The 10812-nt window shown below is 39.3% G+C and overlaps 1 protein-coding gene across 1 annotated transcript in view; it reads left to right on the top strand.

Moving 5' to 3' along the window:
* The first annotated feature begins 3059 nt into the window (after positions 1-3059).
* Positions 3060-10812, top strand: part of LOC128017021 (coiled-coil domain-containing protein 102A-like) — a 58849-nt gene continuing 51096 nt past the window's right edge. The window contains exon 1 of the mRNA XM_052602070.1: positions 3060-3275. The gene's annotated coding sequence lies outside the window, so the exon portion shown is untranslated. The remainder of the gene's footprint in view (positions 3276-10812) is intronic.

Here is a 10812-nt window from a genome sequence, read left to right as displayed (position 1 = left end):
TGAATCAGTTCGGGAGTTCGTACCGGGATCGCGAATCATTTGAGTCAGTTATGGGGATCGCGAATCATTTGAGTCAGTTTGGGGATTTCAAACCATTTGAATCAGTTCGGGAGTTCGGAGCGGGATCGCGAATCATTTGAGTGAGTTATGGGGATCGCGAATCATTTGAGTCAGTTTGGGAGTTCAGAGCGGGATCGCGAATCATATGAGTCTGTTTGGGAGATCGGAGCAGATTCGCGAATCATTTGAATCAGTTCAGGAGTTCAAAGCGGATTCGCGAATCATTTGAGTCTGTTCGGGAGTTTGGAGCGGGATCGAGATTTGAGTCAGTTTGGGAGTTCAAAGCGGGATCGCGAATCATATGCGTCAGTTTGTGAGATCGGAGCGGATTCGCGAATCATTTGGATCAATTCGAGAGTTCGTAGCGCCTTCGCGGATCATTTGAGTCAGTTCGGGAGTTCGGAGCGGGATCACGAATCACGAAAGATTCACGCTCGAAAATTTTCAAATTGGCCATAACCTTTAATTCGTTGCTGCCAACTGGGGTGGCAGCAGGGGTGGCAAGGCTTTCTTTTAGGGTGGCACTTGCCACCCTATGCCACCCCGCTAGATCCGCCCCTGAGCACACACTAACACTTCATTCTTCATCGACTGTGAGAAACAGTTGCTCTCTGCAGACTTCAAACCAACTCTCACGGTGTTCCATTAGCCCACTAACCCCACTCTCAGACCACAGTAAATAACCTACAGCACAGTTACTCAGAAAAGACACATAAGACTAACCCACATGTATCTTCTTAGACACACATATACAGGTAGATGGAAACCAAACAGAAAAGTTATGCATTAAAGTATGACTGGGTGACCAAAGTTTCAAACCATAGATCACATTTAAACATCTAGAATGTCATCCAACATGATATTTAATGATTGCAGGATAAACAGTGAAAACTACCTGCTCTCTCTCTCTCTCTCTCTCTGTCATGGCTTAGTTACAGTGAAGTAAAATTATCTGGCTGTGAGAATGAAACTTGAGTATTTTGGGACAGTTGCTGAGTGGAGGACATATGCAGGGCCGTTTGAAGGAATTTGGGGGCCCCAAGCAAAATGGACATAGAGGCCCCCCGACAACAACCCCAATTATTGAAACAAAAATATGAAATTACCTGTGAAGTACGTTTTACCATTTCACTGTTAGCATATTGTAAGAGGTCACTATTACCAGCTCAGGGGTGCGTTAAATGAAAAACTAAGTTTCCTTTTTTAGATTTTTTTTTAATGCATAGAATGCAATGCATACATAAAAAAAAAAAAAAAAAAACATTTAATTATTAATAATTGTTTCTCTGTCTGTACTACTTGTACTTTGAACAATGACAATAAAGTTGACAGATGAATTAAGTGCATTTAAGTGCCATTCAGGTGGGTTTTTAAATAAAGCATTTTCTGAGATGCACATTAAACACCAAACATTAATTTATCTTTTAATTATTGAAAATTAAGCAAACTAAAGTTTTTTTTTAAGAGCAGTTCTGTAGATGCTGTTCATGCGTTCACATTCTTATTTAGTGAGACATCAGACGCGAGACTGAAATCACCGCGAGCGTCACGCGCGCTTCAATGCGTCTTCAAGGAAGACAGAGACACGCAGAACATGCAGGATTCATATTTAAACAGACTGTTCCTGCTTAATATTTACAGATATTAGTCCGTATCGTGGTTTGATGTAAGAGCAATGACCTATTTTTAATTCATTCATTCAAAATTTGGCAAATTACGTGTCATTCTGCGTTAAACTGTAAATTCCGTTTTTATGACTGGATTCCGCGATTCTTGCAATCGAAACACGCCACAACGTTCTCTTTATGTTTGCCTGAGATCTCAAATCAAAATACTGCTGACTCCTTGCAGTCTGCGATTTCTGATCTGCGTTTTCCTTATCCCGTTAAAAAAAAAACATATTACAGTAACCATATTCCTTCCGTTCGAAAAAAAAAAGAGCAGAGATCACTTGACTTGGTTGGCCTGCTGCTGTCAGCGACAACTGAGTGGGGCCCCCTTGAGGGGGATCCCGAAAACAGTGTCATTACATGTTACTGCATTGACGATCAAAGGGGCGCTCACACAGTGTCGTTGCATTTTATTCTTAACCAGTCGTTGTCTTGGGGCCCCAGGTCAGCTCGGGGCCCCAAGCAATTGCTTGGTTTGCCTGCCTTGTTGCGACGGGCCTGGACATATGTGATACGTTCCTTATGTGTAGCCTACCTGCTTTATAATATAAGAGCACATAAGGAAAAATAAGGTCATTTATTTCCATTAGTGTGAGGTGGTCCATGATCTTTAAACGTTCTACGTTCTTAGACATCATGAAAAGTAATATTTAATATTACATTTCTTAAAATGAATTCCCAGAATCCCAAAATTATTTAAATTAATTATTTTTTCAGTTCTCAGTATGTTCATTCAGTTTACTTCAAGCCTTATTTTATATACATCCAGAATTTGTGGATTTCCATGCTGGTTATTATGACGTTGCTGCGGACAATCTGCTGTAATTGAAAATATGGCTCCCCCTCGCGGACTTTTACATAATTTTCAGGAAGTTTTTGTTTTTTATGGAGACACACAGCAACTTGTAAGTTTACATATTGACAGTTACCCGTATAGCATGATAACAGCTACATATGTATGAATGTGTTCTAACTCTTGAATAAATGCTTAATTTGCCTCAGATCTTGTTCTTTCTACAAAACTTGAAATTGTATTCCACCCATTCTCTAGTAACTTTCTCTAAATGAATCCAGTCTCACTGACAGACTCCCTCTGCTACCAGCGGTTCCATAACAGTAAATTAGATATTTCTTACTATCATTTCAATGAAATATTTTTAATGAAATTCTATATGAAATGTATTCATTAAGAATGTCAGGCTTTACTCATAATCATTTATTGCCGTTTTTGTATATTCAGCTAGGCCTATCTCAATATTTTGACAAAATACAGTCTAGTATTGCATAGGAAAAGGATAGGAATAGGAATGCATAGGTCGGAATAGCTTCCAGACTGGAAGTTTGGTGACGGTGAAGGCGCCTCCTCCGTTCTGTTCGGTCATCCCTCCCCTTCCATCCTTTGCTCACATTGATCTTCCATTCGGTGGGAAAATTCCTGCTGGAATATCCACGGTGGATTTGAACTCGGGGGATTGTATTGGAAAAGCAGGGATCTTTAACACACGCTGGAGGATTTTCTTCCATGTTCTTTCTTGTGTTGTTCAGGTATGTGCATGTGCTAACGGATCACGGCATGATTCCAGATGTATTGTTGGGAGTTATCCGAACAGCGGTGTCGATTGACAATCAACACGATAGTAATGTGCACGGAGTAAATGTGAATTGCAACGCTGTTTACCCTGAAGCTGATGTGGTGCTGTTACAAATAGCATCTTGTTGCGTTGAGTCACGTCGTTGGAAATGTAGTGACTAGATCCTGTGTGAATTACAACTGTTCTGGAGGTTAAAAAGGAACAGTTAATTGAGGTTTCATTGTTTTTAGACTTTCTATTACCGTTTTTGCATCAGAGCTCATATTAGTATTGTTTTTATGGTCTTAAAGTAAACAAGTGAGCGATAAATTGACTCGAAATACAAGTTTACAGTTGCACTATTTGAAACAAAGCACACTTAGCAGTCATTCATTCATGTTGTATGGTAAACTTAAATGTAACCCAGTGCCTCGAAGCAGTTCAAATGTAAACTTTCGAGGAGTTGTGCTTTTAACTATATATTATTTCCTGAAAGAATATGGTGTTATGTAGTTCACAAAAGGCCCGTAATGCAATAGTTTCCCTATGTCCATCTTACAGTACAAATCGTTGTCAGTGACTGGTTAATGACAGAAAAACAGGGCTTTTAAGACTATCACATCTGTTTTCCTCTGGGCTGGGTTGTCCCCTTTAATGCTCAGTTGTAAAACAGGTTAGAAGAAAGAAAATTGGGGGCTTCCTCTACACTAAAACAGTGTTAAATGGAGGTCACACAAGTTCCATAAAGCCACAGCCATGCTCACAATTTCAACACTAGAAATAACAAATCCGTGATTACAGAGAAATACATTTTGGTGAAATACACTTCAAAACCTACGCATGCATCCTAAAGGATGATTTGTAAATTATGTGAGGAAAGATTTGGCGAAATAAGGCATGTATTGTACATTTGGGACTGGAGTTTCACAATGATTGTTTTCGTCTCTTGTGTTGGTCGTTTTTTTTATTTTTTACTTTTTTTTAAGGAATGTTTTAGAAAATCCCAAATCTGGAGCACTCTGGTCACCCACAGATTGTGATTTTTTCTTCCTTCTCTACATCACTGCATGAAAAGACGAACAGTCAAGGCCACGCTGAGCCTGGGCCTGTAGCCGCCCTAACCACGACCATCCCAACTGCAGTGTTATCAGGACCAGATTGAGTTTGAATATAGTTTTACAGTTCCAACGACAGTGGCTTGGTGCATAAAATGTCCGTCTGTCTTCGGAATTCCTTTAAAAATGTTGACCCAAAATGGAACATTTAGTTATTGTTTGTGTACAAGTCATACAAGTCTTTTGAGCCCATATGATAGCTTTGTGGAAGATGGAAATCTTTCATTATTTACTGACAGTGTTCCCCTCCAGTGAGTCGTTTATTAATCATTTATTGCGTCAGACGTAACAAGTAATTGAGTCTTTAATCTCAATCTTTTAAAACTACTGTATTGTGAGGCTTTAGAATTCAACAAATTCAATGCACAAATGTGTTGTGGACTATTTTATGGTGTATGGCAATTCTTGGAGCTTGATAGATGTCGTCCATATGGATAAATGTCATTTTATGGATAAATGGCCAATATTACATAACATAAGTGTTTTAAAAAAATTTACTATAATAAGGGTGAGATGATAGCAAAGGGAGTCTAAATGTAAAAACATGAGCACCATTAAATAACTTAATATATCAATCAAATATCCATTACCTGCCAATAGCTGTTATGGTACCAGTATATATTATTATGCATTACTGTTTTATGTATCACTACAAGAACAGCAAGAAAATGCAAACTGCATAGAAAACAGAACACAGATTATTATTCTTATTTTTTAATTTGCGAATGAATTTGTGATCTTGGTCCAACAGTGGACTTGTTTTGGAGACCTTTGTGTATTCAGGTGTGTCGACGGTCTTCATCAGCTTGATTTAATTACACGTCTTGTTTTGGTCTGGAGGTCAGACCTGCCAAACTCCCCTTCCCTTTAACCTGTCAGCCTGGCAGTGGTCAGCAGATGGTGGATTGCTTTGTGAAATACCTCCGTAAGCCATTGAGCTGTCCTCCTCAAGATATTCGCTTCACTGATCATAGCGCCCAAGCATGGAAGCACCTAGCCAGACAGATGGAAGGTGAAAAAGCACTATTGCCCCTTCGTTTCTTTTCACTGAAAAGAGAACCACTAGTGTGAGTGGTTGCTATGGTGACCACACATTTTCAGACGTCTCGGGCCCGTCTTCTTGCCGGCTGCACAGAGACACAGAGACTCTGAGAAAGCGGGAGAAACGAGAGTGATAACGTTAGTGATCATATAGGGCTTTGTGTACGTGATCATGTATGCTTTTTGATTGTTAGAATCTGCTCACATATGAATCCCACATCCTTGTTTTCGCTTCACGAGCAGTATATTTTCTCATAGTGTAGCTAAATAAAACCGTTTAAGGTTTATATGGTCATTTATTTTTATTTTGAGGGCTTTAGGCCTTTCTCAGAAATGCAGCTTGCATGCTAAATTGACAGTTCATGCTAAATTACTGAATGTCAGTGTAATGCCTGTTAAAATTATTCTGGTGGACCACACCTGTCCCCAAACCTCACCTTTAAAATCTCCTCGTTGTCTTTTCTGTTACCCTGTCTCCTCCCAATTTCATGGTCTGTAATCGTTGTGATAGTTTTGGAAAGTTAGCTCTGGCTGAAGTGTTTCTCACAGCTCAGGCATGTGCTGGCAGAAATAAATGGCTACAGGAGATCTGTTCCTCCTAAATGATTGACTCATCTCTGACTGTGAAATACAAATTCTTTGATGGCAGATCAGCAGGAAACCGAAATGCGACTGTTGAAGTAGAGCTTATTGTCCTATGACAGGTCTCTTGAGGTACCTCACACCCCCATCGTGATAATGAAGGCCAGCTCTGAGGTCTGTGCAACCACAGAAATTGTATTACACCTCTTGATAATCCTTAGCATCAGATACAGTTACATATTCCCTGGCTGCTTTGTAAAGTCACATTGAGGGTCAGGATTTATCTGTGAAAACCCCTAATTGGAAGTGGCAGCTAAGCTCATGATTAGCATTTCTGTGATGTGATGTGTGTCGGTGTGTTCCGTGCAAGTGTGCTGTTGGAGTCTCAAAAGTTTGTGAAAGTGAAGGGGATTTTTTTACTTTACTTAGTGTATTTGATTTAAATTGAAGCACATAATACCTGCAGAGACAAAACATTGCATGATTTGCACTTAAAGGGGGGTTGAAATGCTATTTCAGTTTTTTTTCCACTGTTAAAGAGTTGGATTCCCATGCTAGTCATGGACAAAGTTTCAAAAATTAAGTTGTACGTAAAAAGGGTCACGATCGTGTGTTGGAACCGCAGGCGGTGAGTAAAACTGCTTCAAATATCTCTGTGTTGTTAACTTAGCTATCGGCGTGTAAGCACATCAAGTAAACAACATGCGATGTTGTCATCAAACTGCACTTTCCACATGTACACCTTAAAAAAAATAAAAAAAATAAAACGATAACATAAAGTGGAACTTAGTCATTTTCCAAAACCGCTAAGCAAATATATACAGTTTTAGTACATACCACATAGAGACGTCCTGCTGTAGTCGTTGCTGCTGCTGCTCTTGTTCAGTTTCAGCCTCTGGATCTGATTCTGGATCATAAATATATGCTGAATCTGACTGTTAGCCATGGTTTGTTTTGGATGATGTTTTTTTCCTCACGGTAAAGTCCCAAACGCTCTCAACGCAAAAGCCTACTCGCGCTTGTGATTCTTTAGCTCCGCCCACAAGTCACGCCTCCAGCCGCTCGTGTTTTTCTGGGAAAAATCGGTACAGACTATCTTTCTCTTATAAATATAATAAAACTAAAGACTTTTTGGAGTTATGAAGGATGCAGTACTACTCTATAGGTACTCAAGATTAACAGGATATTGAGTGAAACGAGCATTCCACCCCCCCTTAAAAAGTTTATAGGTCGGAAAACATCTGCTAAGTCAGTTTTAAATTGCACCATGGAGTGCCTGCATTTGGTCTAAAGGCCTGATGAAGTAAATTAATCCTAGTATTTTTTTTAAAGTAAATATACTTTATCACCATTTCATATTTTTAGATATTCATTGGCATTGAAGAAGTTTTCTTTTCTTTTCAATGTTTTTTCAGTAATACTTTGTTCATTAGCATTTTGGATAAATTCCAGCATTGGACATTTATTTTCTGCAGTTTAATTCAGTTTAAATAAACATAAAAATAAACATTTATTACATCTATGAATGATTTGTCACCTACATTTACAGCATTGTATAAGAGCATAAATCTGTTCCACAGGGCACAATGTTATTTTTCTTACAAATAACACCAAAAAAGTTGGATATATTAAAGGAAAGAACCTTAGGACTCTTAAAGACATGGTTCACCCAAAAATGAAAATTTGATATTTATCTGCTTACCCCCAGGGCATCCAAGATGTAGGTGATTTTGTCTCTTCAGTAGAACACAAACAGTTACAATCTGTCAGCCATATAATGAAAGTGAATAGGAAATCACAGCTTTGAGAGTCAAAAAAACATACACAAACAAAACCAAATTAAATCCTGCGGCTCGTGACGATACATTGATGTGTAAAGACACAAAATTATAGGTCTGTGCAAGAAACTGAACATTATTTATATCATTGTAACTGTCCTGAGCATGTTCTCAACAGCCGGAGCGTGACGCAGACTTATAAGTTCATCACCACTACCTCTCTCTGGACCATTGACACTCTATCTACAATCTCCATTAGGAGTGTCAGTGGTCCAAAAATTTTCATTTTTGGGTGAACTATAAAGTCAAGACTGGCTTTTCGTTGGGAAGTGACTGGCTTAAGTATCCGTTTTCCATGAGGGGAGGATAAGTTCTGTCAGCTCTGAATTTGATGCATGGGGTTTGGATTAGGATCTGTGATAAGAAACACTGCATTCTTACATATTGTCACCAGATAACTGGACTCTCTATTTTTCTTCCGCTTTTTCCACTGTAATTTATGTGTGTGGGATTGGAGTATAAATCTTCTATTAAGAATTGCCTCATTCATGTGTGAAGAGTGTTGTGTCCTGTTATGAACCGGCACTTGTGTTAATAATTGCACCAATATTCTTTCCACATTACAGCTTCAGGCTCCATATCACTGGTGACGTTTTGTCATATTGCAATAGTCACCGATTTTGCATTGGTCTGCAAACTATTCAGATAAGCACTGGGCAAACATACTGTGTTTGCACCCTGCTAATATTTTGTCAGCCTTTGAGGCCTTTTTTTCAAAAGTTCCTGTTAGTTTGTCACTTCTCCAGCTGTGTCTCTGCAGTGTATATTATGGTGCTGACCTCAGTGCTAAAGTTAAGTCTTGTGAAGACCACACTAGCTGTTTAGAAAGACGTGAGGGAAACGTTTTGAGAGTGGAAACTTCATAGTTTTTTTTTGACACGCAGCTCCTTGCACATTCACTTGTTGCAAATTAGACTGTAAATTCTTTTTAATGGGGCAAACAATCTCTAAAACCTGATTGTGTATTTCTGATTGCTATTGTTTACCTGGACCTGTGTGTTGTATTGCAGGCATTTTTTTCGATAAAGATCTAGAAGCATTTTGAAGTTGGAGCTGCAGGAAGGAAGTCTGATAGAATGGGGGTTAGTGTCAAAAGGAAGTTGTCTCAGGGGCCCATGACGACCCCCCCCCCCCCCCCCCCCCCGCTCTCCTTACTGTAGAAACAACTGTTCATGCCGGCTTCAGAGTGCTTATAAGTCACCTCTTGGCCCTGTAATAGGGGCCAGTCCAGCTGGGAATAAATGCACTACATCATTGGATATTCTGTGCCTTTCTGTGGCCAATTAGCTTGCACCCCAGGCCCATAAGCAGTCTGCCAGATGCACCATAGCAGTGGTCTGCGGCTTTGAGAAGGAAGGGCTGTGGCAGCCTATGAGTGATTATTAGAGAGGCCCCTTTCTGAGTACACACAAGCCTAGAGATTTGCTGCTTGACCTTCATTTAGACTGCAACCGGAATTGGGCCCCTTAAAGCCTTTGACGTTAAAGAATTTGGATGTGTCTCGATAAAATATTGTCCAAAACTTTCAGACCACTTCAAGACCCAACTTTAATAGGATAATTTATCCAGAGTTCTTTGACTGGCAAACACAAAATATATAGTTTTGAAGCGCATTTTAAACTCTTGGCCATTTTGAAAACATCCATGAAAGTCAATGGGGTCCGAAATGGCAACTTTTATTGCATTTTTCGAAATGGTCAAAAAACTGTGGAAACGTTTTTCAAAAAATCATCTTGTGTGTTGAAGACAGAAAGTCATACAGATTTGTAATGACATGAGTGAGAGTAAATGACAATTATTTTTTGGTTGAACTTTCCCTTCAAGTTCAAGTCAGAACCCAAACCATAAGTTTTGCAGACATTCTTTAATATTTTGCCAGATATTGAGTATGATTATAGTAGTTTAAGAGGGTTTGAAGGCTTCAGCCTTGACTGGATGATATCTGGAATGGGACTGGCAGATATAGAGCGCTCATAAATGTTAGAACACTTTTGTATTGTTCCGTTGTACTGCTGAGCATAGATGAGAAAACCATGACATGGCTTTATTTTGAGCTGGCCTCAGCCCTAAGTTTAATAGTTGTATTAGAAGGGCTGTTTCTTTAGATACAATCATCTTAAAGTCCCCAAGGTGTCTTCAGATCTCTTTTCACCTGCTTTGTGGTTGACAGGGTTAAAGCCAGCTGTCCACTGAGATTACCATTGCGTTTGATGATTTATCTTAAAATGGTCCTATTATGCGTTTTCACTTTTTCAACTTTGCAGTTTGAGCATGAAAAAAATCTGAAAAGTTACAAAGCTCAGTAATATGTTAATTTATTAGATATTTTATTTAACAGAAATCACTTTTTAAAAACTACAACAAACGACTCGTAAGGGCTCTGGTAAGGGGCATGACATTTCCGACCAGGTGCAGAGTGCTGCCAATCAAAACATTCACTGGCCCAGCTAACCAATCACAGCACATTTCATATTTTAGAAGGCGGGCCTTCATGTAATACAGGAACTATTCGAGCCGTTCATGCCAGACTGGGGAGAGAGTGTTGTATTGTAAAATATGTGTAAAATATGTTTTTTTTTTTTTTCTCGAACAACCTTGTACGAGAGCCTGTTCTAGTGCACCCCCAAAACAAAATCAAGACTTTGTAAAAGAGCATAATAGGACCCTAATTAATCATGTGAGATTTAAAAAGATAAAATCACTCTGTCTCTCCATTTTCCAGTGGAGTGAGGCTTTTTCGCAAGCTTAGTGATAGTTCCTCTTGGGACTGGGAGCATACACACTCTCTGGCCTTGTAGTTTCTCCTCTGTTAGCTCTGTCAGCTGACATATTTACAGTGCTTTGATGGTTAGTCACCGATGCAGTGCAGTTGGTGTTCATTAGTCATGTCGGCACATGAGACTGCAGACTTTTTAGGATGACCAGGAAATTGCGT

Source organism: Carassius gibelio, chromosome A7, assembly GCF_023724105.1.
Source record: "Carassius gibelio isolate Cgi1373 ecotype wild population from Czech Republic chromosome A7, carGib1.2-hapl.c, whole genome shotgun sequence".
NCBI lineage: Eukaryota > Metazoa > Chordata > Actinopteri > Cypriniformes > Cyprinidae > Carassius > Carassius gibelio.
This window is presented reverse-complemented; position numbering and strand designations above follow the sequence as displayed.